General features: G+C 40.2%; 1 protein-coding gene and 1 long non-coding RNA gene across 6 annotated transcripts in view; one reads left to right on the top strand and one right to left on the bottom strand.

Moving 5' to 3' along the window:
- The window catches only part of WDR7 (WD repeat domain 7), a 352,599-nt gene that overhangs the window by 22,170 nt on the left and 302,462 nt on the right, over positions 1-27,967 (bottom strand). The window lies entirely within an intron of this gene.
- Positions 88-14,427, top strand: LOC139179491 (uncharacterized). The gene is made up of 3 exons (XR_011563857.1): positions 88-232; positions 4,784-4,924; positions 14,048-14,427. It is a non-coding gene; the product is annotated as an uncharacterized lncRNA (long non-coding RNA).

Raw genomic sequence — 27,967 nt, 5'->3', positions numbered from 1 at the left:
CCCCTGTCCATGAACTGAGGAGGAGAGGAGGACAGGCCGACAGTAAGCAACCAGTATGTAATACGAGAACTGGCATGCCCAAATGTGTGTACGGTGGCATGGAGACAGAGGAATAAGCAGCAGTTTCCATTCAGGGGTCGGAGGTGTCAGAACAAAGTGCGGTGAGGTGCTGGTGGAGAGGTCTTTAACGGAGCAGCCGGCCTGCAGGACAAGACTCGACGCCAGCAGGCAGGTGACTGTGGTCAGACTTGGGAGAGTGTAGACGCAGGCGAGGGCCAGGAAACGCTGGGCACCCTGTGTCCCCCTGCCAGCGGAACCGTGAGAGGCCAGAGGGACACAGGGAGAGGGCTTTGGAGATGAGGGAAGAAGCCAGCTGTGGCCAGGTGATAAACCACCTGTTGCTTGTGCTAAGAACTTGACTTGGTTTATAGCTCCAAACTCCACAAGGAGTTTCCCCAAGTTTTTAAATAAGGGAATAGTCAGATCAGACCAGTTTTAGGAAAACTCTGGCAGAGAGAAGGGAGAGAAATTAGGAGACAAGGAATGGTTGGCAGGCAAACACAGCAGGTAAGTTAGGAGTTGAATGAAGATCGGGATGCGGGCAGGAAGAGAGGTCCGACTGGATGGGCGGTGATGCTGTTTCCTGGACAGGGAGGCATAAGAGAAAGAAAGCACTCTAACAGGACTTAGTGGGGACGGAAGGGGTCCGTGGGATGTCATCTGGGGGAAATGAGCTGAGTTTGGGACACGTAGGTATTAATGTGGAGGACTTGAGTAAGTAGTTAGAAATACGTCAGAAAATTAGAAAGAAAAATGTGGAACTCAGGACAAGATATACGGAAAGGAGAGACAGATTTGGGAGTTGTTAGCACACAGACACACGTTGAAGACATAGATTCTACACTTGGCACTGTTCCTGGCACATGCCAGTCTCTCCATGAGTATCTGTTAAATGCTTGAGCGTAAGGGGCTGAGATAACCCATGAAAAGCAGACAGAGTGAAAAGATGTGGTTGAAATGACAGAGGACACTGCCACTTAAGGGGTGGGCAGAAAAGAAAGGGCTGGTTTATTAAATTACAATTTGTAGACTTGAAATCTCAAAGTTTTAGGCTAATATTTTTAAATGAAAGCCTTCAAAGTTGTCCGCAGCATACAAGTCACTTTTTAGGCAGAGAATTTTGTGATGACTCACTGCAGTTAATACTTAACAAAACTGCTTTGAAGTTTGATAATATCTTATCTTTTAAATAATCACCCTTTATCAAGTAGTAATTATTTAACTCAGATCAGGAAATAACTTATTAAAAAGGCAAGTTGCTAGGATCAAAAGCATATATTTGAATTAGAATTGAACTTCTAATTCCAAATGACCAATACTAATTAACTGATAACACTGACAGTCCCATTTCTGTAATTTTAACTTTGCTTAAATTTCATCAGTTATCCACAAATATTGATATTTTAGAAAGGTCATTATATAATAGGGCTAATAGACTTCTTTGAATATAATTACGTTAAAAAAGATATACTATTTAAGGGAAAGACAAAAGGGATTTTAAAGTGGAACTTGTTACGTCTTTGCATATGTGAGTGTATGCAAATATATACACATACGTATTTGGTTACTCACTTTGATATACAGATCCTTTTAAAAAATGAAAGGAGAAATATTTTAATCAAGCTAATGATTTATAAAGACTCATATTAATGATCACAGCCACCAATTTTGTTCTGATAGAACTTTCACTGATTTACTGGATTCATAAACTAGAATCAATACAAGATATATCAGACAATTTACCACTGATGATAGGGCTTCCCAGGTGATGCTGGTGGTAAAGAATCTGCCTGCCAATGAAGAGTCACGGGTTTGATCCCTGGGTTGGGAAGATCTCCTGGAGGAAGAAAATGGCAACCCACTCCAGTACTCTTGCCTGAAAAATTCCACAGACAAGAGGAGCCTGGTGGGCTACAGTCCATGAGGTTGCAAAGATCTGTGGGGTCACAGAGTTGGATGCTACTGAGCACATAGAGTCATACAACACGTATTTAGGCAAGCGTTCCCTATAGTTAGGCCAAAGAGAATTCACTTACATGAAAAGGAAAATGAATTAAATATCCTCTTGCTGAGAATAAGCTCTACAGGAATATTCATTTGATACCCCTAGAGTGGGAGATATGCTGCTTGAAACCTTTTATATCTTTAATGCAATAACACTGCCTAATGATAAGGCAAACTAAAAGGCCAATTCATTATAAAATCCAATATTTGGACCATGAAACTCTTTAGCACTTAATAAGCAATTAATATTTGTCAATGAAAAAATGTTGTGGTAACACAAGGTGAAAATCAATACCACTAGCCCACTTGTTGCCCTCTCCAGCACTGACAAGCTACCCACATCACTACAGTCCTTAAGGGAAACAACTGTTTTGATGGTTTAATTTATGCTCTTCACAAGCAAACATGAATCCTCTGAAGCTCTAACTCAGAACGCACTTTGTTACTAATCTGCTTATAATTGCTATTACGTATGTAATGCACAGATGTGTGCCTTGAAATAACATTCTATGCCTTATAACAGATACTATTAAAAGCATACTTAATAGTATACACACTAATTTTATCCACTGAGCAAAACTGAGCAAAGCATATAAACCTCCAGAAAAAGCCTTCCATTTAATACAATACTTTCTTTTTAAGAGTAAATATATAAAGAAGGCAGTTTGGACACGTGTCTGAAGGCTTAATAGATTATATATATAAACTCTGCAAAAATGGTTTTTAACAGGTGTATGATTTTTATTTTGGGTGGTTTCTTTCTTTCTTTTTTTTTTTAAAGAGTAACACACAAAAAAAGGAAATGAAGAATTACCTATAACCTCACCACTCTTTTTTAAGTACCTGTTATACAACTGAAACCCTACCCAACTATTTTTCACTAATCAGGTCCCATGCCTCAGAAGAACTACCAAGGGCCCTTTGGGATACATCCTTCCAGACTTTCTATTAGCTTGTCTTTGACATCATAAAGTTTATCAGCTTTTCTTTTCTTAGTATGAAACATCTGCTATCCCTCTACATTATTTTTTATAAAGATATTTGTTCAGAGACGAGACTTGTTGGATCATTTTAAATGCTAAAATAGTGCCCCACGTGACAAGTGTATGCCCACCCCCCAACTTACTTCTGTTTGTTTTTTTTTTTAAAAAGAGAGAAACACTATTTAACACATTTAATTCCTTCTATAGCTTGGAAAAGACAAAGACTCACCAATCATTTTTGTAAAACAATAAAATAAATACAAGACAGGTGTGCTCTTTGAAAGGGGAAGCTTCTTTCAGAAAGCAATACTATGGCTGAAGAAACATTTAAAAAATAGTATTTTGAGAGTTGGACCATAAAGAAGGCTGAGTGTCAAAGTATTGATGCTTTTGAATTGTGGTGCTAGAGAAGACTCCTGAAAGGCCCTTGGACAGCAAGGAGATCAAACTATCAATCTTAAAGGAAATCAACCCTGAATATTCATTGGATGGACTCATGCTGAAGCTGAAGCTCAGTACTTTGGCCTCCTGATGCAAAGAGCCACCCTGGAAAAGACCCTACTGCTGTGAAAGATTGAGGGCTGGAGGAGAAGGGGACGACAGAGGATGAGATGGTTGGATGGCATCGCCGACTCAATGGAAATGAGTTTGGGCAAACTCCAGGAGATGGTGAAGGACAGGGAGGCCTGGCATGCAGCAGTCCATGGGGTCACAAAGAGTCAGACTTGACTTAGCGACTGAACAACAACACTTTTATGGTGAATGCTTCATTTAACAGTATTGAGATAGATATTGAAATATGGCATTGTAGAATAAGACTGCACTAAAAATCGTAGGTTTTAAACTTCTCATTATTCAGGAGTCAGAGTTTGAAACTGCTTTAGCACTAACTTACCCTCACTACAGAGCAAACAACCGGTGAGCCTGAGAAAACTTACAACCGCCTTCACAGCGAAGGTTTGAGTTAACAGAGAACAGGAAGGCCCATTTCTGGATCTTTGGAAAGTTTAAAATTTCATGAGAATTCTGATTCACACTTCCACTTTTACATATGAAAAAGTCAGAGTCCAAAGTCAGTCAACGGTACACGTGAGGTGAGAATGAATTGATACTGTGAGAATTTCTTTGCATTTTAAATTCCTGAGATTAATTTTGCATTAAAATATAAGAAATAATAAATGATTTTATTTGTAGTTTGTACATTCAAGACCGGCTGTGTCATTCCATGTTACTCCACATGCAATCTAGACACTTTTTCATTTTTAATGATCACACTCTGGGAGAAACTTTTACATGTAGGATGTTGCAGTATTTCCAAAAAGGTAGTCATCAAAAAACAGGTTTGGAATTCTGTTGTTTAGAACTCAGAACACAATTATCTACAGAAACAATGCCACAAATAACAGATTTCTAGGCCAGCTTCCAAAAGTCTATAGAATTCTTACTGTTGCAGAATTTATAGGGCCAGTTCAATCTCCTAAGCACTATTTATAACAGTTTCTCTGAGAAAAAGCATTTCAAGGTGCAAGTCAGACACTAGGAACCTACTTATCTACTGTATATACCAGACTCTTATACGTTCTAATATCTTTACACATATAGAGGGCATATGTACGTAAAGCCCAGCAGGAATATATGTGGGATGTCAGGGAAAAGTATGAGGTTACCTGTCTTAAACCCCTGGACACTGGACCCCCCCAGAGTTGACACTCCTTCTCCTGCCCCTCTACATACAGGCTCTGTGGTATTGCTAATGGTGACCTTCAAGGGACTAATGCCAACACGTGCCTCCCAGGACTGCTGCTCCCAGGACCACTGTTCCCATGGCAGGCCACTGCCGACCCATGCCTCTGCAGGAGACCCTCAAACACTCAAAGGTGGGTCTGACTGAGTGTCCTGTGAGCTCACTGCTCCTTCCCCCTGGTTCCCGGTGGGCACAAAGGCTTTGTCTGTGCTAAGAGTCGAGGGGTTTGGTTGGGAGTCACGTTCCAGTAGAACTTAAGCTATGAGACTATAGTAAGAAACCGTGGAGGTTTTTTGGGCAGCGATCACGAGTGGTTATGTGGTGCGGTGGTGGTGATGCTGGTGCTGGTAGTGGTGATGCGGGGGGTGAGTTTGTTGTGTGTGTTTATGTGTATGCTGGGGTGAAGTAGGGGACAACAAGTGTTCCATGCAGAGTGTAATATAATCACAAGACTGAAAGAAAGAGAGTGCACATTGTAAGAAAAACTAAAAATCTTCAGAATGATTAGGACTTAACAGTAGAAGGGATGGCGTGGAGAAAGATAAAAATGGATGGAGAATTAGGCTGAAGACAGACCATGAAGAGCCCTGGGATTTTCAGTGAATATATACTAACTGTGAACACATACTGTTAGAGGGACGTTTACACCCAGCAATAATATTTAAAAAAATATTTACTAGAAGACATTGTGGGATCCAAACCATCACTGTTTACATACAATTGACTTTTACAAATATAATTGTTTATAGATTCATATATAAACCTTTTTCCACTAGTCATGGATGGATGTAAGAGTTGGACTATAAAGAAACATGAGCACCAAAGAATTGATGCTTTTGAACTGTGGTGTTGGAGAAGACTCTTGAGAGTCTCTTGGACTGCAAGGAGATCCAACCAGTCCATCCTAAAGGAAGTCAGTTCTGAATATTCACTGGAAGGACTGATGCTGAAGCTGAAGCTCCAATACTTTGGCCACCTGATGCAAAGAACTGACTCACTGGGAAAGACCCTGATGCTGGCAAAGATTGAAGGCAGGAGGAGAAGGGGACAACAGAGGATGAGATGGTTGGATGGCATCACCGACTCAATGGACATGAGTTTGAGCAAGCTCTGGGAGTTGGTGATGGACAGGGAGGCCTGGCGTGTTGCAGTCCATGGGGTCACAAAGAGTCGGACGTGACTGAGTGACTGTACTGAACTGAATAAACCTTTAGATATTAGATTATATCTAAACAATTCATCTCTAAACTTAGATTCATATGATATAAGATTCATAACTAAAATGACCATGGTTTTGGTCACTTTATATTTAGATAAGTATGGTTTAGTTTTGGGGAAAAAATGGTAAATAACTTGATCATTTTCTCCCAGAATAATATCAGAATACTTATTTAAGTGTAACTAACATGTTCAACAAAGGTCCGTCTAGTCAAGGCTATGGTTTTTCCAGTGGTCACGTATGGATGCGAGAGTTGGACTGTGAAGAAGGCTGAGCGCCGAAGAATTGATGCTTTTGAACTGTGGTGTTGGAGAAGACTCTTGAGAGTCCCTTGGACTGCAAGGAGATCCAACCAGTCCATTCTAAAGGAGATCAGCCCTGGGTGTTCTTTGGAAGGACTGATGTTGAAGATGAAACTCCAGTACTTTGGCCACCTCATGCGAAGAGTTGACTCGTTGGAAAAGACTCTGATGCTGGAAGGGATTGGGGGTAGGAGGAGAAGGGGACGACAGAGGATGAGATGGCTGGATGGCATCACCAACTCAATGGACGTGAGTTTGAGTGAACTCCGGGAGTTGGTGATGGACAGGGAGGCCTGGTGTGCTGCGATTCATGGGGTTGCAAAGAGTCGGACACGACTGAGCGACTGATCTGAACTGAACTGAACATGTTCAAAAAGTTAGTGAAAACATTTTCTTGGGATTTGGGTGAACCTAAAAGTAAACTTTTCAGTATTTTTAACATAAAGTCTATTTCAAACAAATGGTACAGGTCTTAAGATAAAAGATATTGTGTTTTGGACTTCCTAGAGCATAAATTCTTTAAAATTAAAAAAAAAAAAACTGTAGGACCATAAAACAAAGAACATTTAATTACTGAGATTTGTCCACATTCAAGTTTAGCCTCTGTGAACACTACAATAAATCTATACAAATATACTTTACCATGTCATGAATTTATATTTCCCTTGATCGCTTTTGATTTCAGTTTTGAACAAAAGTAAGATAAAACCACCACAGAAGTGTAAAGATGTCGAATTTATCTAACTGCTGTATAAAATTAATGACTGATTTTTTTTTTAAGTAAAGCATCTTTTCACTGATTATTAGAACTGCTTAGAATGTGAACTGCATGATTTTTCATGGCTGCACACTCAAGGACAACAGAGAATGACCTTGAACAGCAGTGTATAAAAATACATTTATCACTGAAATGGCATGCTGGCTGCCAGTCAATATATGCCTCTCATTTGTTAGGAGGTTCTCCTGCTGTGATTCCCTCATTACAATTTGCTTTTACTTCCTGGGCAAATGACAACTAGAAAATGAGGCAGCTTCTTTCTTGACCAAACTTAATCCAGAAAAAATGAGATGACAGCTGCAGCCACTCAAGTGTTACAGGACATTTTACACGTGTTTGTAGAGGCCCGATTATATATTCTAAATATTACATCACTGGGTGTGACAGCCGGCACATTATCTCACTATCCTAGTCTCCTTCGTTTGTGGGAAGAAGGGTTTCAGAAACAGGATACTTTTTAGTTACGAAATAATTTCTTGTATCCCATCTGATCTTTTTCTAATCAAATAATCTGAGGTGCAGAATGCAGATAAACACTCAATTTAGAGACAGGCTGGAGAAAACATTCTAAGATACTCTGAAGAGAATTATTCAGCTACAGTTGTCAGCTGAAGGGAGTAACTAACTCCTGTCTTGCGCTTCTATGACAGTCTCAGTGTACAGCTTACATTTTTCTAGGAAGCAAAAAAAGGTAGATTCACTTAGATAATTTACTTGTACTAGAAATATATGTGTGAAGAAAATTATAGTACAGTCACATATAGTTTTAAGTTACGTTTATTTTTTCATATAAGGATTTTCTGACCCACTGATTTCTAGTCACGTTTTGAGACACCTCAGGGCACAGTACCTTATTACAAGAGATGTGGAATTACCACAAAATGCTGAAAACAAAAACAACCTTTCCTTTAAATTAAAAAGTACAGATGCTAGAAAGCACCCTGGGAAGGGGAAGACAAAGGAAATAAAAACTCCAATGACTAGTAATAAGGTACACAGAATAAACTAAAAAAAAAGACTTAAAATAATTATTCGTTTGGTTTTAGTTTTCCTCTACTTAGTGCGGCCAAACAGTTTCTGTTCTGGTAGATGGGCCCAGTTTTCTAGTTGGAGTATGCATTTGGGACTCTGTTGAGAAGTTTACAGTCAGAGATTAGCAAAGAAACAGACTAAAAATATAGGTAGGTGGATGAACAAGAACGTGACGCTAAGTGAAATCATTCAGACACATACACTAAAAACACATACCGATTAATTCTACTTATGTGAAATTCTCGATGAGGCAAAACTACAGTGACAGGAAGAATCAGGGGTCGCCAGGGTGTGAGGACTGACTGCAAAGGGGTAGAAGAAGTTTCGGAGGGTGACAAGATTGTTCACACTGGCTAACACCCATCCAACTGTGCCCTGACAGTGGGTGAGTTTACTACATGTAAATTACACCTTGTTAAATCAGGTACCAATACGGACACAGAGGAAAACAGATACAGTAGCAAAGAGGGGGTGGCGTAAGAACTGGTGCTTTCGTCACTATTGCCCGGAAGCGCTGAGAAATGCACACAGCTAATTCCTTAGCGTATGGGGTTTGGCTGCTCCCCAGAAGCCATCCTCCAGTTCTTCAATGGTCTCAAAGGGCGGCACAGCCACAGTTGCTCCTGGGGAAAGTTAACTACAACTAAGGACAGAGATGGTATGGACCTAACAGAAGCAGCAGATATCAAGAAGAGGTGGCAAGAATACACAGAAGAACTACACAAAAAAGATCTTCATGACCCAGATAACCACGATGGTATGATCAGTCACCTAGAACCAGACATCCTGGAATGTGAAGTCAAGTGGGCCTTAGGAAGCATCACTGTGAACAAAGCTGGTGGAGGTGATGGAATTCCACTTGAGTTATTTCAAATCCTGAAAGATGATGCTGTGAAAGTGCTGCACTCAATATCCAGCAAATTTGGAAAACTCAGCAGTGGCCACAGGACTGGAAAAGGTCAGTTTTCATTCCAATCCCAAAGAAAGGCAATGCCAAAGAATGCTCAAACTACCACACAATTGCACTCATCTCACACGCTAGTAAAGTAATGCTCAAAATTCTCCAAGCCAGGCTTCAGCAATATGTGAATCGTGAACTTCCTGATGTTCAAGCTGGTTTTAGAAAAGGCAGAGGAACCAGAGATCAAATTGCCAACATCAGTTGGATCATCGAAAAAGCAAGAGAGTTCCAGAAAAACATCTACTTCTGCTTTATTGACTATGCCAAAGCCTTTGACTGTGTGGATCACAAAAAACTGTGGGAAATTCTGAAAGAGATGGGAATACCAGACCACCTGACCTGCCTCCTGAGAAATCTGTATGCAGATCAAGAAGCAAGTTAGAACTGGACATGAACAACAGACTGGTTCCAAATTGGGAAAGGAGTACATCAAGGCTGTATATTGTCACCCTGCTTATTTAACTTATATGCAGAGTACATCAGGAGAAATGCTGGTCTGGATGAAACACAAGCTGGAATCAAAAGCTGGGAGAAATATCAATAACTTCTGATATGCAGATGACACCACCTTTATGGCAGAAAGTGAAGAGGAACTAAAGAGCCTCTTGATGAAAGCGAAAGAGGAGAGTGAAAAAGTTGGCTTAAAACTCAACGTTCAGAAAACTAAGATCATGGCATCTGGTCCCATCACTTCATGGCAAATAGCTGGGGAAACAATGGAAACAGTGAGAGACTTTATTTTGGGGGGCTCCAAAATCACGGCAGATGGTGACTGTAGCCATGAAATGTAAAAGATGCTTGCTCTTTGGAAGAAAAGCTATGACCAACCTAGACATCTTTTAAAAAGCAGAGACATTACTTTGCCAACAAAGGTCCATTTAGTCAAAACCATGGTTTTTTCAGTAGTCATGTATGGATGTGAGAGTTGGACTATAAAGAAAGCTGAGCACCGAAGAACTGATGCTTTTGAACTGTGGTGTTGGAGAAGGCTCTTCAGAGTCCCTTGGACTGCAAGGAGATCCAACCAGTCCATTCTAGAGGAAATCAGTCCTGAATATTCATTGGAAGGACTGATGCTAAAACTGAAACTCCAATACTTTGGCCACCTTATGTGAAGAATTCAGCCCTTAGAAAAGATCCTGATGCTGGGAAAGATTGAAGGCGGGAGGAAAAGGGGACGACAGAGGATGAGATGGTTGGATGGCATCACCGACTCAATGGAACTGAACTGTTTCTCAATCGGGATACTCTTCCTGTAAATCCGCCGGGAGTGTTCTTTTCCTTGAACTCTTGCTCACCACTCTAGTAGCTTTGTGCATGCCACCAGAAACCATTTCTTCCTTTTTAATATAGTCATACATTTTTGCTCAACTTATAATACTGGCTATTGATTCAGGACTGCTGGACCAAACCGTCTTAACTTCATTGTTTTAAAGTTCTAAATCTAAATTTATATCTATCACTGTCCACAAATACTATGCTAATGCAAAAGGTACAGGATTTAGTAAAGTATTTTTGAAATTCTAGAATCTGCAAATAGAAAATTCCATACATTAAAGATTATATACCATAAAGATGTTAAGACTCATATTTAATAGATGGCATTAGTACTGAAATGGACAATCCAGCTTTTACACGAGGAAAATTTTTGAACATTTTCCAGAAGAGCAATCAAGCTATAAGAAAATAATAAGCCACGCACTTCACATGTGTTTGTCTAAAAGGGCTTTCCACTTCTCTGCAAACTTGTGAGAGTGACACAGTAAAGGAGCTGCTATTTAAGCTAATCGATTTTCAACATACTAATTCTTTTTCAGAACGGAAGATTACAAAACTACTGAAAACCAAAATGGTTAAGACCTATTAGAAAAACTTAATTTGTCTACAGAATATGGCACTTAAAATAACACCCAATAAAGGGGCATGGAAAACAAGACATTCAACGAAGGGAGAACGACATAAATAATTTAGTATCATCCTTAATACACACCTTCTCCATTAAGAAAAATAAGAAATTAAAGAACACAGGGTCAGTGAAATTAGATTGGAGTAGTATTCATTAAGATTCCTCTTCTTGGCCACTGAATAAATTCTGATTTATGATACGCTTTTAAAAATATGAATGTAATTCTAGTTAATTAAATACAAATACTAATAAATCTCTTTAAAACAACTTTATAAACTGAAGGCTCACACTGCCAGGATCCTGCTTGCTGACAGTCTCCTGGACGTTCCCATACTCTATCTGCTAGTAGCGCTTAGTCGCTCAGTCGTGTCCGACTCTGTGGCCCCATGGAGTGTAGCCTGCCAGGCTCCTCTGTCCATGGGATTTCCCAGGCAAGAATACTGGAGTGGGTTGCCATTCCCTTCTCCAGGCGATCTGCCTAACCCAGGGATCGAACCCACATCCCCTGTGTCTCCTGCATTGCAGGCGGATTCTTTCCCCGCTGAGCCACCAAGGACTCCATAAATATTCTGATCCTCCCAATTCCTCATGTGGAGACTATTCCTAAGGAGCAGTGACCTTCAACCAGCTGTACGGCTACTGCAGGCGCAGAGTGCAGAAACTCGCACAGCGAATTCCGAGCCCGCTGACCTGCAGTGGATGCCAGCGGGAGAGAGGTCCGCAGTGGCCAGCGCACAGAGACCACTCTGTTCAGAAAGTGCCGTTGGGAGGGTTTCCGGAGTCCTACTTCTGCCCTACTCGGGAGTTATCTGTAGTTTTCTATTTTTCTTGCCATCTTCCATTCTCTCTCTCTGTGTTGTTGAGTTTATTATATAAGAAGAGAATGCAAAAGCATTAAATTCCCATTAGTCTTGGTTATTTTTCATTGACTGTTTTCTCTACCATAATGTATCTCTATCTCTCCTTGGCTCTCAACACAAAAAAAAACCTTTATTGCTGAGTTTTTTTTTCCCCTTGGCCTACATGTTTTGGAACACTTTTTTGTTTTTCCTAATCCTTTTTTCTAGATATTTTTCAAGGACTTACATGCCTCAGACTAACACAGGGGCTGACCTCATGGAGAAAGGTTGAAAAGAGTTCCTACTTCCCTTTCCCATTATTTTAGCCATCTCAGAACAGTGATTTAAAAGAGTCCTGTGGTGAACTCTTTCTTCCCAACTGAGGTTTAATGTATAATCCATTATCATCATTCTATAGATATTATTTCCTAATATTTATTCCTAAAATATTTATATCTATTATCTCAACCTAGTCCATGAATTTAACTTTTCTAAAGTTCTGTATTCAGAAACTTTCTTCCAATCCTAAATTCTTTACCAGGTTTTTTTCTAATATGCTCAACACAAGGATGGATGTTGCAGAATACAGAGTGATTGTGAACTCTGTTATTGCCTATGAACTCTCACATTAAACTAAAGGACTGCACTGTCAGGACTTTTCACTGACATTCTCTGTAAAGTTTATCATATTGTATTTTTTAGTATAAGACTCCATAAATAATCTCATAACTGTGACTTCTTCAGGCAGGAGCCATTCCCACATATTTGAAATCATGGGATAAATTACATACCTTCTTATATGACACATTATTCCTACTGGCACTAGGTTGGGATATTGTTGCTAAAAGCTTATTTTCCTTAGCTATTAAGTGCTATAATATACTATCAAGAACTTGGAATAATCAGGAATAAGACCTGTAGTTTCTCAAATATTCCATATTACTATATTTTTAAAAAGTATTTTCTTATTTTATAAGTAGAATAAGGTCCTTAATTTTTTTTGTGTGTAAACATCATTTAAATTACATTCATGTCCTACAAAAAATAATAATTGGATTAAAAAAGGTGATTTTTTTTTTTGATATGTACAATCTGGTAAATTTTATTTTTTAGTGACTTTTGATGACATTTTGCAGATTTGTCACAGCTATTGTATCATTTGATAATTAACTCACTGACATGGACATCCAAGCTTCAACTCATCATTCCTTAATAGAATTCTATATGGGGGTGGGGTGTGGTTACAAAATCAAAGTGCCTGGTAAAAGGAGGATGAAGTTATGATTAATCCAAAGCCACTAAAGGCCACATTGGTTTCAAGTATGATGAGAGAATTCAATTCTTTCCCTGTAGACCGTTTTGTCCCACACAAAGTATGCCCCACCTCCATGTTTCAAGAGCGTCTCCTCCAATCTGAATTCATTAAATAGAACCCACTAAACCCTCCAGTCATGCCTACAACCGCAGTGTCAAATACGTGTGCCAAGAGATGGCAGCACTTGGCCTTTGCCCCGTGAGGCAAGCGTCCTGGGAACACGCATGGCTCCCGGGAGACCTCACAGGTCCGAGGGCGGGGAGACACACGAAACCCCGCAATCCTTGGGTCCTCGCTGGGGGCTCTGGATGCCGCACCATCCTTTTCAGAGCCCCGTGCCCTCGGGGTGGTGGCACGCTCCCGTCCACCGTGTGCAGATTCGCTCTGCCCGGTATAGACCTGCTTTGTCTTCACTCTGGTGTCTAAAGCAACACGATGACAAGAAGGGTTTACTTTCTCCTCTGTCCCTCATCCTTACTATAAGGATTATCAGAAAAGAAAAAGGGCTTCTCTAAAGCTAGTGTTAAAGCTGTGTTTTAAAACACAGGCCTTACACATAATCACTATTTCATTTGAGGCCACAGGACTGCACAAAAGGACAGCTGAAGATGGGGAAGGCTGACTGGTTCTTGCTGTAAGCACTGCACATCCTGCTAGCCTCAGCAGCTCTGCCCTCCTCTGTTTATAACCTAAGCCATGGATTCACCTTTCTTCTGAAAAAGCTGGAATCTAGATATCAGCCCAAGTGTCAAAAAATATCCCAAGATGAATTAAATAAGAAATATTAAGAATTAAGTGTATTAAGAATTAAGAATATTAAAAATATTAAGAAATATGAATCAACTAAGAAACGATACAAGTGGAATGCTTTTCAAAGGCTTGATTACATTTGTTTGTTTTTCAGAAGGCACAAATAAGCTCCTCTCGGTTGCCAAGATGTGTGTAAGCTGTCCACACAGAAATGAAACACCCTTTGGACAACTCAGTACAACTTATTTCATTCTGCCAGGAAACACACAGATATATCTATAATAAAACTGCATTGTTGAATTTAACTTCTGGTTCCAGTCATTAATACCCGACCTTACAGATTTAATAGTAAATGCCACCCCCACCTTCTGCCTTGCCCCAACCCATGGGGAAATTCAAAAATGGATGTTGTCTTTTCAGCAAATACTTCGGCTTTGCCTCAGATGTTTACAAGTGTGATAAACATTTATTCTTTTCTATATCTGCCACTACTGTGAGGTTATTGATCAAATCATTCTTGAAAACACTCTGCCAGAGACCATGGAGAAGGATATATGTTGTTTCTGAAAAGTAATTGCTTCCTTCCTTCTGAACAATTCATTGTTTAATCCAGGTCTGTTTTACATCTGATTTTTGTTGAGATCTCATTCAAGTCACAATTTCTTACAAAACACTCAAGCAAATCTGGATTTACATAACATAATTTGCACTAGTATTACACTGCATCACTGAAATGTGATCCTTTCTATTTTAGGTTTAGAAAAGTGCCATTTTAAAGGCTCTTTGCAGGTACTCTTTTATTGAATATCACATGCTCTTTTCTACCTCTCAAGTGAAATATTAAAGAAACTTTAAAAATAAATGTAAATGCTTACATGATATGGCAGGCTAAAAAGAATAAAGAATATTATAATTAAAGAACACCCTGCCGCTTGCTGTGAAGCCTCAGAATTTAAGTCCCACTTTGTACTGGTTGGCAAAAGAGAAGGGAGAGATGAGGCAGCTTTCTCTGTGTCCTTCTGAATGTGTGTGTGCTCAGGTGTTCAGTTGTGTCTGACTCTTTGCGACCCCGTGGACTGCAGCCCGCCAGGATTCTCTGTTCATGGGATTCTCCAGGCAAGAATACTAGAGTGGGTTGCCATTTTCTCCTCCAGGGGATCTTCCTGACCCTGGGACTGAACCCATGTCTCCTGCACTGCAGGCAGATTCTTTACCACTGAGCCACCGGGGAAGCTCCACTTCTGAATAGTTCTGGGCATTTCTAACTTCCTTGGGAGGCTCTCTTCCCTATGGGACAATTGCCTCAAAATTGAAGGGAAAATAAAATCTTTACCAGGCAATATCTAATTCTGCATGATTTCCCAATCTGCTAAGCAGCCTGCATTTATATATATCTTAGCTTATATTTCCTCGGGTACATCTATTTTTTACAACAACCATACATTTTACATTCCTGAATTAAGAAATTTAATCTATCTGGCAAATTTGGCCTTAAAACCTTTTTACTTTTCTTTTGACAATCGAAGTTTTAAGTATTTTCAGTAATTTGTGAACTATTTTTAAAAAAGCCTATTTTCAAGCCCAAGAATCTAAGAGGAAAAGCCCAGTTTCTTCCCTAAAGTATATACCAAAGAAAAATATAACTCTTCTTTTATTTAGGTTCACCTTGAAAAAAGAAGGAAAAAAGTAGTAACCATAGATAGCCTGGCTACTGGCTCTGCAAGAGCAGAAACAGAGTCTCAGTCAACTTGTATTACCAAAAAGAAAAAAGAAAAAAAAAAAAAAAAGGATCCTCAGATGAGTGAACGAGGAGGGGAAGGGATCACAGGCAGCTGTTTATTAAATACTTCTGGACTCACTTTAAAATAGTGGACACACTGATGCTCCCATCCCTTGGACAGTCCTCTCAATTCACTGCTCTATTCTTTGATTTGAAACCATTAAGCCTCAGGCTTCCCTTGGTGGCTCAGTGGTAAAAATCCTGCCAGTGAAGGAGACATGGGTTTGATCCCTGGTCCGGTGCAGCCACAACTGTTGAGCCTGAGCTTTAGAGCCAGGAGCTGCAACTACAGGAGCCCACGGACCCTGGAGCCCGTGCTCCACAACGAGAGAGGCCCAAGCACTGCAAGGAGAGAGAAGCCCCTGATCACCAGTTAGAGAAAAGCCCACTCAGGCATGAAGAGCCAGCAGAGCCAAAAACAAATAAAGTTACATATATAAGAAAAGAAATCATTAAGCCTCAAAAAGTGGCAAGCAGTCCAGCTACCAAAGAGGCATTAATTCCAGACGCCTGTCTTATGGATCCAAGTCTCTCCATGGATGGCTTACTGAACAAAGTATCCCTTCACGGGCAGACTAGGTTCTACCTCCATGATCATGCCCTTGATGATGGTCGGGAGGGGACCCGGAAGTGTGTAGATATTACACACACTCAGGCAGTGGATGCTCTGACTGAATGTGGGGTTTCAGTACAGAGAGGAGATAGGGGTGGTGGGGAGGCGTCAGAAATCGGAGGCATTCAATGGTTCTAGTAGGTCTCATGAACTCTCAAGGGAAAGAACTCTATAACGCTTTCTGGCATAAAAAGACTCCATTTGAGGGGTTTGGAGTGAATTACTGGAGGTGAGGGATGACAGAAGAGTAAATCCCTGAGTTCAGGAAGAACTAGGTGTGATTAGGGACAGACAATTACATGCATCATTGAACGGGAAGCTGGAATTTCATAGGATGACTTATGCTGGGAACATTCTTTGAATCTATGGTAGACCCAGTCCCAGGACAATTCAGCTCTGGCTATCAGTCAGATTTTTTTCCCCAAAGAAATGAACATTTAATCATTTACACTGTGCTTAAAAGAAAAAGTCACTGATTTTACACCCTTCAACTTGTTTTTTTGCCAGGAAATAATCATTTTGAAGAGGAACTCAAAAACTTGAACTATGAGTTCAAGTAAAATGAGCGTTTCTGAGGTAACTGGCAGGATTTCACCAAAGGCCACTTTCTCAAGGTCTTCCTCTATCTTCACTTATCCTATAGCGAGAATTATACACAGATACCAAGGATATGAGTCACTGCCTTCAGAATTTACTGTCCTTAGCATTATACCACTTTTCACTTTCATGCATTGGAGAAGGAAATGGCAACCCACTCCAGTATTCTTGCCTGGAGAATCCCAGGGACGGCGGAGCCTGGTGGGCTGCCGTCTCTGGGGTCGCACAGAGTTGGACACGACTGAAGCGACTTAGCAGCAGCAGCAGCAGCAGCAGCATTATACCAGACTCTGAAAATCCAGAAGTCTGAATTTCAAAAGGAATTGCTTTTATCCCTCATACTCTAGCTTAAATTACTACAACACAGTATTTGATGAGTAACTTAAAAAAAAAAAACACACACAAAAACCCAAATCGCCTTACTGGTTTACATTCTAATACTTTTGAGAATTTAATTCATCTAAGTAATGAGCCATTGCTTCCTGACACATTTGTTCAATGAATTAATAAGTTACTAGCTATCTCCTAGGCATTGAACACTGTCTAGCAGATTCTTTACCATCTGAGTCACCAGGGAAGCCCTTAACAGCATACGGTTCACTTTAGTAAAGTCCTCTCTTACAATCCTGAAGCCTAGAACTTTATGCTAGAATGAAGAAAGGCTCTGTTACTATGAGATAGGAAAGATTTAATGTGTGCCAGAGTAGTATGCAATTGGGTTTTATTTTTTAATAATGGTCACTATGGGGTATCCCTGGAGGAGGAGCTGGAAACCCACGCCAGTATTCTTACCTGTAGAACTCCATGGCCAGAGAAGCCTGGAAGGGTAAAAGTCCATGGGGTCACAAAGAGTTGGACACAACTGAGCGAACAGCACAACACAGGCAGTATGGTCCATGGACAGTCTACCAACAGAGGATGTGAAAGTCTTGCTACGTTTTATTTTAAAACCACAGAATCTATTAAATAATGCACTTGCAAAAGTAAATATACTCAGGCAGTGTCATGAGAATTTACAATTAAATTATTCAGGGAAAAGTTTGGGAAGGAAAACACACACAGAAAGAAAAATAGTCCCAGGACATTATTCCTATTCATAAGAAAATGAAAAGCCATCATCAGTAGTCAAAAATTACAGAATAGTTGAAAAATATGAAGCTCAGGAATGCTACAAGCATAGCGGAAGTCATGGACTTCCAAGGACGTCCATTTACATCCACAGAGCCCACAAACACACGTGGTGGTGGTGGTGGTGTAGTCGCTAAGTCGTATCCAACTCTTGCAGCTCTTGAACTGGAGCCTGCCAGGCTCCTCTGTCCCTGGCATTCTCCAGGCAAGAATACTGCAGTGGGTTGCCATTCCTTCTCCAGGGATCTTCCCGACCCAGGGATCGAACCCAGGTCTCCTGCATTACAGGCAGATTCTTTACTGACTGAGCTACACAGTAGTTAAGGGAAGCCCCAAAAACACCTGTAGAGTGTAGCAAAAATGCCTTTAAATAGTAATGAATGAGTAATCATATTGGTTCTATTTTTTTTTTTTTTTTTAATCTTTTGGCTGTGCTGAGAGGCATGTAGGATCTTGGTTCCCAGACCAGGGATCAAGCTCACACTCCCTGCGTAGGCAGTGTGGAGTCTTAACCATTGGACTGCCAGAGAAGTCCCACGCTGGTCCCATGGAAACCAACAAAAATGTAAAACAAAGTGACACGCCAGCAAGAAAGAGTCTGTTACCCGAGCAATCGCTATAGAACTGACTAGTGACAGGTTGCTTGCCTGGTCACTACCGACGTGTCCAGTGATCTGAAGGTCATTCTGGGAGGTGACTGATCACTTTACAGGAAAAGACCATTCCTACAAAAGGGTTGCTTACAAATTAGGGGGAAAAGGAAAAATACACAACCCCCCACACCCCCACGTCTTCCCGAGACAGAAGCTCCTTTCGACAGCCTGAACAAAAGGGCTCTGCTAACACACTTAAAATGAAGCATTTACACAATTAAAAGCTGAAGAGGTCTATTCAGGGAGACAGCGGTAGATTAGATGTGTTTCAGCATTTCTTTTGATATGAATTCAATTTTTTAAGAGCCTTTACCCTAGACATGACGTCACACTTTTTACGATAATAAAAATTTAAAATCATAGTATGTGGCTTCACAGAGCAGTCAGCAAGTTTACTGTTTTTCCAGGCAGCCCCATCTCATTACAGCACATGGCATCTTTCCAGAAGAAACCAAAAGAAAAAAGTTAAATTGATTACTAAGTCAACCTTGGCATCCATATGCCAAACTGTTCTTTGATAAGACCTAAGTATTGGGTAGAAACTTGAGAAAAACTGTGTTCTTTTCTGAATTCCAAATTCTTGCTGCTGCTGCTACTGCTAAGTTACTTCAGTCGTGTCCGACTCTGTGCGACCCCGTACATGGTAGCCCACCAGGCTCCTCCGTCCCTGGGATTCCCCAGGCAAGAATACTGGAGTGGGTTGCCATTTCCTTCTCCAATGCACGTGTGCATGCTAAGTCACTTCAGTCGTGTCTGACTCTGTGCGACCCTATGGACACAGCCCTCCAGGCTCCTCTGTCCACAGGATTCTCTAGGCAAGAGTACTGGAGTGGGTTGCCATTTCCTTCTCCAATGCACATATGTATGCATGCTAAGTTGCTTCAGTCGTGTCCAACTCTGTGCGACCCATGGACAGCAGACCATCAGGCTCCTCTGTCCACAGGATTCTCCAGGCAAGAATACTGGAGTGGGTTGCCGTTTAGTTTACAGATATATATCTAAATGATCTGAATATTTCCAAAATAACTCAAGAGGCTTTTCTATTTTCCTTCTTTAGTGTGAGTCACTCAGTTGTGGCCAACCCTTTGCGATCCCATGGACTATAGCCCACCAGGCTCCTCTCTCCATGGGATTCTCCAGGCAAGAATACTGGAGAGGGTTGCCATTCCTGTCTCCAGGGGATCTTCCTGACCCAGGGATCAAACCCACATCTCCTGCACTGCAGGTGGATTCTTTACCATTTGAGCCCAGGGAAGCCCTACTTTCCTTCTTAGGAAGTCAGTTTATTGGGCCACTAAGTTCTTCCTTTGTTTTCCCAAATGACTCTATTTCACTCAACCTATTTGTCACAGAGTGGTCAGCAAGTTTACTGTTTTCCCAGGCAGCTCCATCTCATTACAGCAAAATTGTATCTGTAAAAACAGATGTAACACATGGTCACTACAATATAGATTTGAGTTTGGGAGGTATACAATTTTATGAAATACTAGGATACTACAGTAGTGAGTTAGCTTGCAGTGTGGACCAGCTTGAAGAACACGTGACTCGTAACTATCATAACACCAGCTTATGGTATAGCCATTTCTCTCATTCAAGATCCAAATAAAAGGCAAATAACTACCCAGGGTTGGGACATGGCTCTTAATGGAAAACTTACACAAAAGCATGCGACATGTTTTCTTGGCCATTCTATCCCTGAGCTCCTACTTTAGTGGGATATTTGGGGATAGGCTGCATTGGCCTTCAGAAGTCACAGGGCAGGGCTGGGAAACAAGGCAAACAGGGAAACTATGATCCACCAGGCCTTCATTTGACTGTGTTTACATTAATTACATTGTTTTTTTCAAAATAATTATTACCTATTACTTGGGCTTCCCTGGTGGCTCAGATGGTGAAGAGTCCACCTGTAATGCGGGAGATCTGGGTTTGATCCCTGGGTTTGGCAGATTCCCTGGAGGAGGGCCTGGCAACCCACTCCAGTATTCTTGCCTGGAGAATCCCCATGGACAGAGGAGCCTGGTGGGCTATAGCTCAAGGGGTCGCAAAGAGTCGGAGACGACTGAGCGACTAAGCACAGCACAGCACATTGCTTGGAACAGTTCTCCGTCAGCATTATATGCTCTATATGGTCTTAATCATGAAACTTTAAATTCACACTCCCAATTAAGGAAGACCTTTACATAGCTAACTATTAATGAGTATGCTCAATATTGCTAGAAGTGTATTATTTTCTACTTTTATTTTCAACTTTTAGACAAAATTAAAGCTTTAATTTAAATTTTAAAGATAGCATAAGAAAACTCACAACTTCGGGAATAATCTCTGTGAATAAAGGCCCCCACAGAATCCCTACTTATTTTGATACTGGTTCTATCATTTTTGAGATATTTTGTTAAAAAACATTCCATAGAGACTTCATCTTTATAAAGATATGATAGTTTCTTCTCGTAGACAGACTAATTCACAAAATGCTGGGTTACTGTGTACTGTTGTTAATTCCACAAAGGAAATGGGCACCCCATCTTCCCAGCTCTAAAGCACTCACATTAATGCATTTTGCTACTGACACATATCTAGCCTGGGATGAATTCTTAGACTTCAGGAGTGATTCAGAAGACCAGCTGCCTTAATCAAGACAGGTAAGGAAAAGAGCAGTTGTTATTTGATTAGCTGAATTATTCTTTTTCATTATGAGTGCTTTATAAAATTAAACAGCAAAAGCTTGAGGTCACTGTACACTGAGCAGGACTCATGTCTTCAGTTTTAATTAATATAATTGATTAGAAGAAAAAATGGAGAATGTTAAAAATCTGGCAAAATATATTTGTAACATAAATAATAATATATTTTGAAAGGCATGAACTGTCTGAACATTGTGTTAAATTATACATGAAATCACAACGAGAAACTGAACTGAAAGATGGAGACCCTCTCTTTCCACTAACACTTTGTTCCCTTAGAGATCTCTGGGATCCCATTATAAAACAGGGTATTGGTATTCACAACTTAAATAACATCTTGAGCCGCTGTAATAAACTACATTTAAAATAGAGGTGTAAGACTGTGAGAATTCAACAGATTCCTTTTTCTTCCTCAGCCTGTAACAACTCATCTTTCTCTCCAAGTCTATAGACTGCCCACAGGCTCAGTGCAGCCCACAAACCAGTTCTGCTTGGTCTGCATGATGGGCTTCCCTGGTGGCTCAGACGGTGAAGTGTTTGCCTGCAATACGCGAGACCCAGGTTTGATCCCTGGGTCAGGAGGACACCCTGGGGAAGGAAATGTCAACCCACTCCAGTCCTCTTGCCTGGAAAATTTCCGTGGAGTGAGGAGCCTGGTAGGCTACAGTCCATGGGGGTCACAAAGAGTCGGACACGACTGAGCAACTTCACTTTCTTTTCATTCATGATGTGTAAAAATTTTAGAGTTCTCCTTCCCCTTCTCCCAATGAGGTAGATCAGTTACCTCCCTTGAGATGAATTCAAACTTCATTCAACTAGTTTTTCTCCCACTATTTATAAAACACGATTTTCACGTGTTGTAATCAAAGCTAAGAAACGCACATGCCATGATTTCAATCTTAGGAGAACGAGGAGGCGAGCAACCAGATAGTCCCCCAAAATACAGTTGGGTGTCCCAGAGAGGAAGTAAGTGGTTGTTGTAATTAGGAATGAGTGAGGATCAAGGTTAATTTAACGAAGGAGGGAGACTGTATATGTGATGTATGCATGCTCAGTGGTGTCCGACTCCTTGCGCCCCATGGACTGTAGGCCACCAGGCTCCTCTTTCCATGGGATTCTCCAGGCAAGAACATTGGAGTGGGTTGCCATGTCCTTCTCCACGACCCCGGAATGGAACCCGGGTCTCCTGCTTGGCAGGTGGGTTCTTCACTACTGAGCCACCTGGGAGGCCCTATGGTGTGTGTGGGGTGGAAAGAAAGAGAAGTCTTAGATGAAGAAATGGCATGTACAAAGGTCTGGGCGTATGAGGGAGAAAATCTAACTATACAGCTATAGCATATAGCTATAACATAATATAATAACTATAATAGTTATATATACTTAGTTATATATCTCCTCCCCGGACCAGTCTATTTTTAACCGTGACAGGTACCTGTGATAAGCTAAAAAGATTTTCCAAACCAAAAAAGTCCAATGAATATTTCCTGTATTATTCTCAACTACTTACTAACGTCATCCGCATGATAGCACATGCTTGCTTCTTCTGCGTTTACAAGAACGCCTCATCTTTTTCCATTCATTGGAGTGGGGTCCACTACCTGCTGTAAAAGGGTAACAACAAAAGATACGCTTGCTTCCCACGAGATCTTTCTTCTGAGGAAACTTTCTCTCTTAAGAAAAGTAAATCTGAATTTTGTTGAAAGATGTACTTGGCAAGTTAACTGATGCTACTGAGACAATAAAATAGAAGCTTATGGATTTACACTTTGTAAGTCTGAGATATGAAGCAATAATTTTATAAAACCAGCAATTTGGAGGGCTGAGAAAGCGGGTGAGGACAAGCCCATCTCCCCACAACTACAGGAGTTTGTGTGTGTGCGTGTGCACATGTGCGTGCATGCAACCCCAGTATCATTGAGCAGCAACCTGGCATGTTTATCGTGAGATAATCACACCCCTAGAGGTTTAGAAGCACTCAGCTGAACCTTGTGCCGCTCAACACACTTGGGGTGTCATTATCTCATGATAACCATACTCCCTGTCAAGCCTTATTGCTTAATTAGAGGTTACGAAGGTGATAAGACTAAAAGAAATCAGATGAACATTACCTAAGATGAACGATGCCTTAACCAACTTAACCCTGGTGGCTGAAGGAAGTATGATGAACAAACACAAACAGCGAGTTACATGTTATTTTTAGAGAAATTTGTTAATAATAAATGAGGAGAAATCCAACCTGCGTCCACAGATTACTTGGACTGCATTTGCCAAGAGACAGGACGTTTATGATCAATAATTTAAATTGTGTTTCCACGAAGTATGTAAAATGTTCAAGAGATGAATGACAACATGAAATTTAACCTAAGATACCCAGTTTATGGACGACAGTGATGCATCATAATCCAAATACAGAATTTAGGTATGAAGTCTGCAAGGACACTGATCAATAACACCCATGCTGTGTTAAGATTTTAACATACTAATCTGAAACCAAAGAGGAAAAATAATGTGATATGCCCCTTCCTATTTTTTCCCCACTACAGCTTAAAATAATCAGACAAAAACAAACAAACAAAAAAAAAAACACAGCACCAAATGCTCTAAAAAACCATGTCCAAATATTTAACTTTAGTTCTTTTGTTCTATTTTTGTAAACAACTGCCATATTTGTGGACAGAATTCAGCTCCAAATACAGTGCTCTTGAAGCTGCTTTCCAATTCGCTGTGAAACATCAATTATCTTTATCAAATAACAGCATCTCATCTCAGTCCATTATCAAGATGGAGTCTTATTTTAGCTGGACTGAAGCCCTATCTGTATATCAGGGCTGGCCGCAGTGGCAGAGCGTGAGTGAAAGGCTGTGAAATAATCAATAATAATCATCAAATTGTGGTCGAAAGGTTGTGAGGATGGAAGTTTTTGATGAAACCTCACTTTCTTTTTTTTTTGGATGCTGATGATAAAGCTTAACCTTTGCAATACCTGATGACTATGACTCAGTTAGAGGAAGCTTTACGTACATTTTAAAGTGGTTCTGAAGGTCCAAAGACACACAGATACTTAAGTGGGGCACAAACCGTGTGCTATGGAAAACCATCAGGTGGGAGGGCTCAAAACCATGGTGACCAGAGCTGTAAACTGGATACTTGCCTCCTACACAGAGAACTCAAACCTGACAGACCGTGGGTCTGTAATCCACGTAAGTAAAAGTCAGCTCTGAAAGAACAATGCTTACGTAACAATGGGTCAAATGTACCCGTTAACTATCCCAGAGGTGAATGAAATGTTGTCAAGCCTCGGTACCTAGATTTGAAAAGGTTTTAGGATGGCTGTTGGCATCTCCTGCCCTAGAAGTTCATAAGGTGTGGCATGGAGAATCATAGAGAAGAACTCATTTTTTAATTTAAAAGAAAAACATTAATTTGATGGAATGAGACGTGAAATGCCTTTCCTCTGATTTTTCTGTCCTTGGGTTCAATTTACACCACCTAGACATAAATCAGAAATAAATTAGCTGAGAAACAACCAGACTCCAACGAGAGACAATTTTGTTGCCCAGACTTTATGTAGATCCATTAAGTCTTCCAAGATAACTAAGAAGAAAGATTTTACATGATTTCTTCTAATTTGTGACCCCATCGGAAGTTGAAATGTATAATGGAGGAGATTTTGACAATAGCAAATTAGAAATATGGAAATTAAATACAACCAGATGCTTCAAAAAACCATCATGCACTGTAGTAATAAATCATGGTACACTCTTGGTGACATATTTCAAAACTCACTTTTGAAACTGAGTATTACAGCAACATATCAAGCCTAATGTGAACACAGAATATGCTTTTCATTAGCACAACATTTTAAAACTATAGTTTTGTACTCATAATGCAAAGTTTCATGTTAACAATATATGTAAAGCTAGTGTTGGCTGTAAGACAATAAAAATATAATAGTGTGTGTGAAATCTTGCTGTAGAGATACCTATTAAACTACATAAGGCAGAATCCTAAAATCGCCACACTTTACCCCATATACAATAAACGTTCTCCAGAAACATCACAGTGTTCTTGGGCTGAGTCAGTCGGCTCTCAGGGCTGAGGGGCAATAAGGTACTATGTTTTATTACGAGTGTCATGGAGACGGTGTGAAAAATCAAGAGCCACAGGCAGGCAGCAACAGTGGGTCAATGGTGCTCCCAGAGACACTGTGCAGATAATCAACAACAAGGCCCGAGGTTCTCTCCGCAGCGCACACAGCTGAAGGGCAAATCAATACAGCCCGGGGGGGCGGGGGGCACGGGGGCGGGGGACACTGCCCAGCTCCACTTCCCACGATGCACTGCGGCTACTCTAGGAACAACACCCCCAACTGGAAATAGAGCGACCTTGCTGGGCAACTGAACAACCAACTATCCTTTCATGTAATCACAAATTCACCCTTCCAATAGGATTCCAAAAAAATCCAAACCTAACAGTCTGCCTAAAAATGAAACCACAGCCAGGAAAGAAAATGCTACCTAGATGAGGGCCAGGATAGAATCACTTATATATGAAAAGGGCAAACCTGAGCTTATGAATTATTTCAGATCCTAAAATGAAAGCTTAATCAGGATTTTTGTGAATGAAGAATTCTACATCAGGAGGCTTTTGTTCCTTAACTTTGGGGCCCAATATTGATAATGCTTAAGCAGTATTATTGATGCGAAGAGTAGACAAAAAGTAAAACTATACTAAATTTAGGAAATTGTAAATTATATTTGAATTACTTGAATTGTTCCCCAAAATGGAACATAACATTTTAATGCATCTTACTGGTTATGAGGGCAACATTTTGTCGACAGTTTTTGTACCTGATACCTTGTTAAATATATGATGCTAATATTTCACATTTTCCAGTAAAAATTTATGGGTAGGAATATGTTGATTTATTACTTCTAAAGAAAAAGGTGATTCATCACATCCATCATTCTGTTAATCATTAGGTGTTATTTCTAAGTTACTATGTAAAGCCATCTCTCTTGAAATGTGAAGAAAATGTGCTGGAAGAAAAAGAACAGTGGAAAACATCTTAAGGTTTATTCCTTATTTTTCAGAATTAAAGTTTCTTTTTTTCCCAAGCAGATAACATCTTTAAGGATCAAAATGTACAGTAGATCAAGCATGAAATATGTAAACACCTCCTCAACATAGTATTATAGGAAGGACTATAGTATGTTTCTACTGTTACCATTTCAAATGAATATTAAAAGAACATTAAAAAAAGAAAACAAATGACAATTGTGTAAAATGGCTTGTGGGTGAATTTAGGAAACAAAGCCCTGCTCTTTATGGAATTTTAAAAAATGTTACCTATTTGTTCAGCCTATGCCTAAGACACTTCCTTGTTTATTTTTTCTTTTATTCATTGATAATTAGTTACAGGTACTAAGGAAAATACTACTATATTGTTTAGCAGGAATGCTCCAAAATTAACATTATTCTGGCAACACAAGTTGTTTAACTAGAAAGAACATGAATTCAAAAACCACAATTCCTTTGTTGGTGCTTACTATGTTGTATGATTAGGAGACCTAATGGAGTTTTCTGTGTGTGTGTAATTATTGAAACCTGATGTCTTTAAAGTAAACTCAGAGGTTAGCTAGGGAAGAAACTGAGTAGAAATTGTCTGCTATAAACTCTGCATTTAAGAACTAGTAGGTTGATACAACATGGTTAAAAGCAGATTTCCATTTTTGAAAAGTTATATTATCTGGTCACCATGACAACAAAATTGAAGTACCACAGCAAGCCTCAGAAAAACATCTGCCTTTAAAAAAGAAGTCTGCTTCTGAAAATAGTTAAGACTCTTTATAAATACTTATTTCATGAAAACGTTAACCTTATGGAAATAATCTAAAGAGTAATTGGTGAAAATAGAAACTGTCTTTCATCACCAAATAAGATGGTTCAGACTTAGATGCCACCGATGATAGGAGATCTGAAATGAAAGGCAATCATATCAGCGGTCTTTAAAAAGCGGTTTTCCTATGGGATCCCTCATTGTCCCTTCTCATCTACCTATTATTAGAGAATCTGTGTTGACCTATTTAATTTTAGACCTTCCACCTCTTTGTCACATCCGGTTGGGATCAGCTTGCCTAAGTCCTGCTGTTGTCCAGTGACTGCCGGGTGTGTGACACGACAGCTGGCTGCTTTGCATCTCTCTCTCCTATTGGCTGAGGCAACTGTGGAGGCAGTGAGACACTCAGAGACAAAGATTTCAGATGCTCCCTCGTTTTGAAAATTAGGAACATTTCTTATGTGCTCAGAGAGCATCTCCACAACCCCAGACACTATACATCAGGGTAGTGCTTTTTCCCACCAAACATGAGCAGAAGTTGAGGATAATTTAAAATGTACTCCTATGGACACATGGCTCACAGATTAAAAACCCCTCGATTCTAATTGTGTTTAGAGGCTTTGGTGTTTGGTGGGATTTTTTAACGTCCCATAACCACATGATCAATCCAGGTGATTTAAAATCAATGCCAAAGCCAGACAAAGGCTGTTGTAAGCAGCTCTGTATTTGCTTTATGGAAAAAGTGAAAGACCAGAGTAATGCTTTCTTCAGTGAAAGGGCTAA

This window comes from Bos indicus, chromosome 24 (genome assembly GCF_029378745.1).
Source record: "Bos indicus isolate NIAB-ARS_2022 breed Sahiwal x Tharparkar chromosome 24, NIAB-ARS_B.indTharparkar_mat_pri_1.0, whole genome shotgun sequence".
NCBI classification, from domain to species: domain Eukaryota; kingdom Metazoa; phylum Chordata; class Mammalia; order Artiodactyla; family Bovidae; genus Bos; species Bos indicus.
This window is presented reverse-complemented; position numbering and strand designations above follow the sequence as displayed.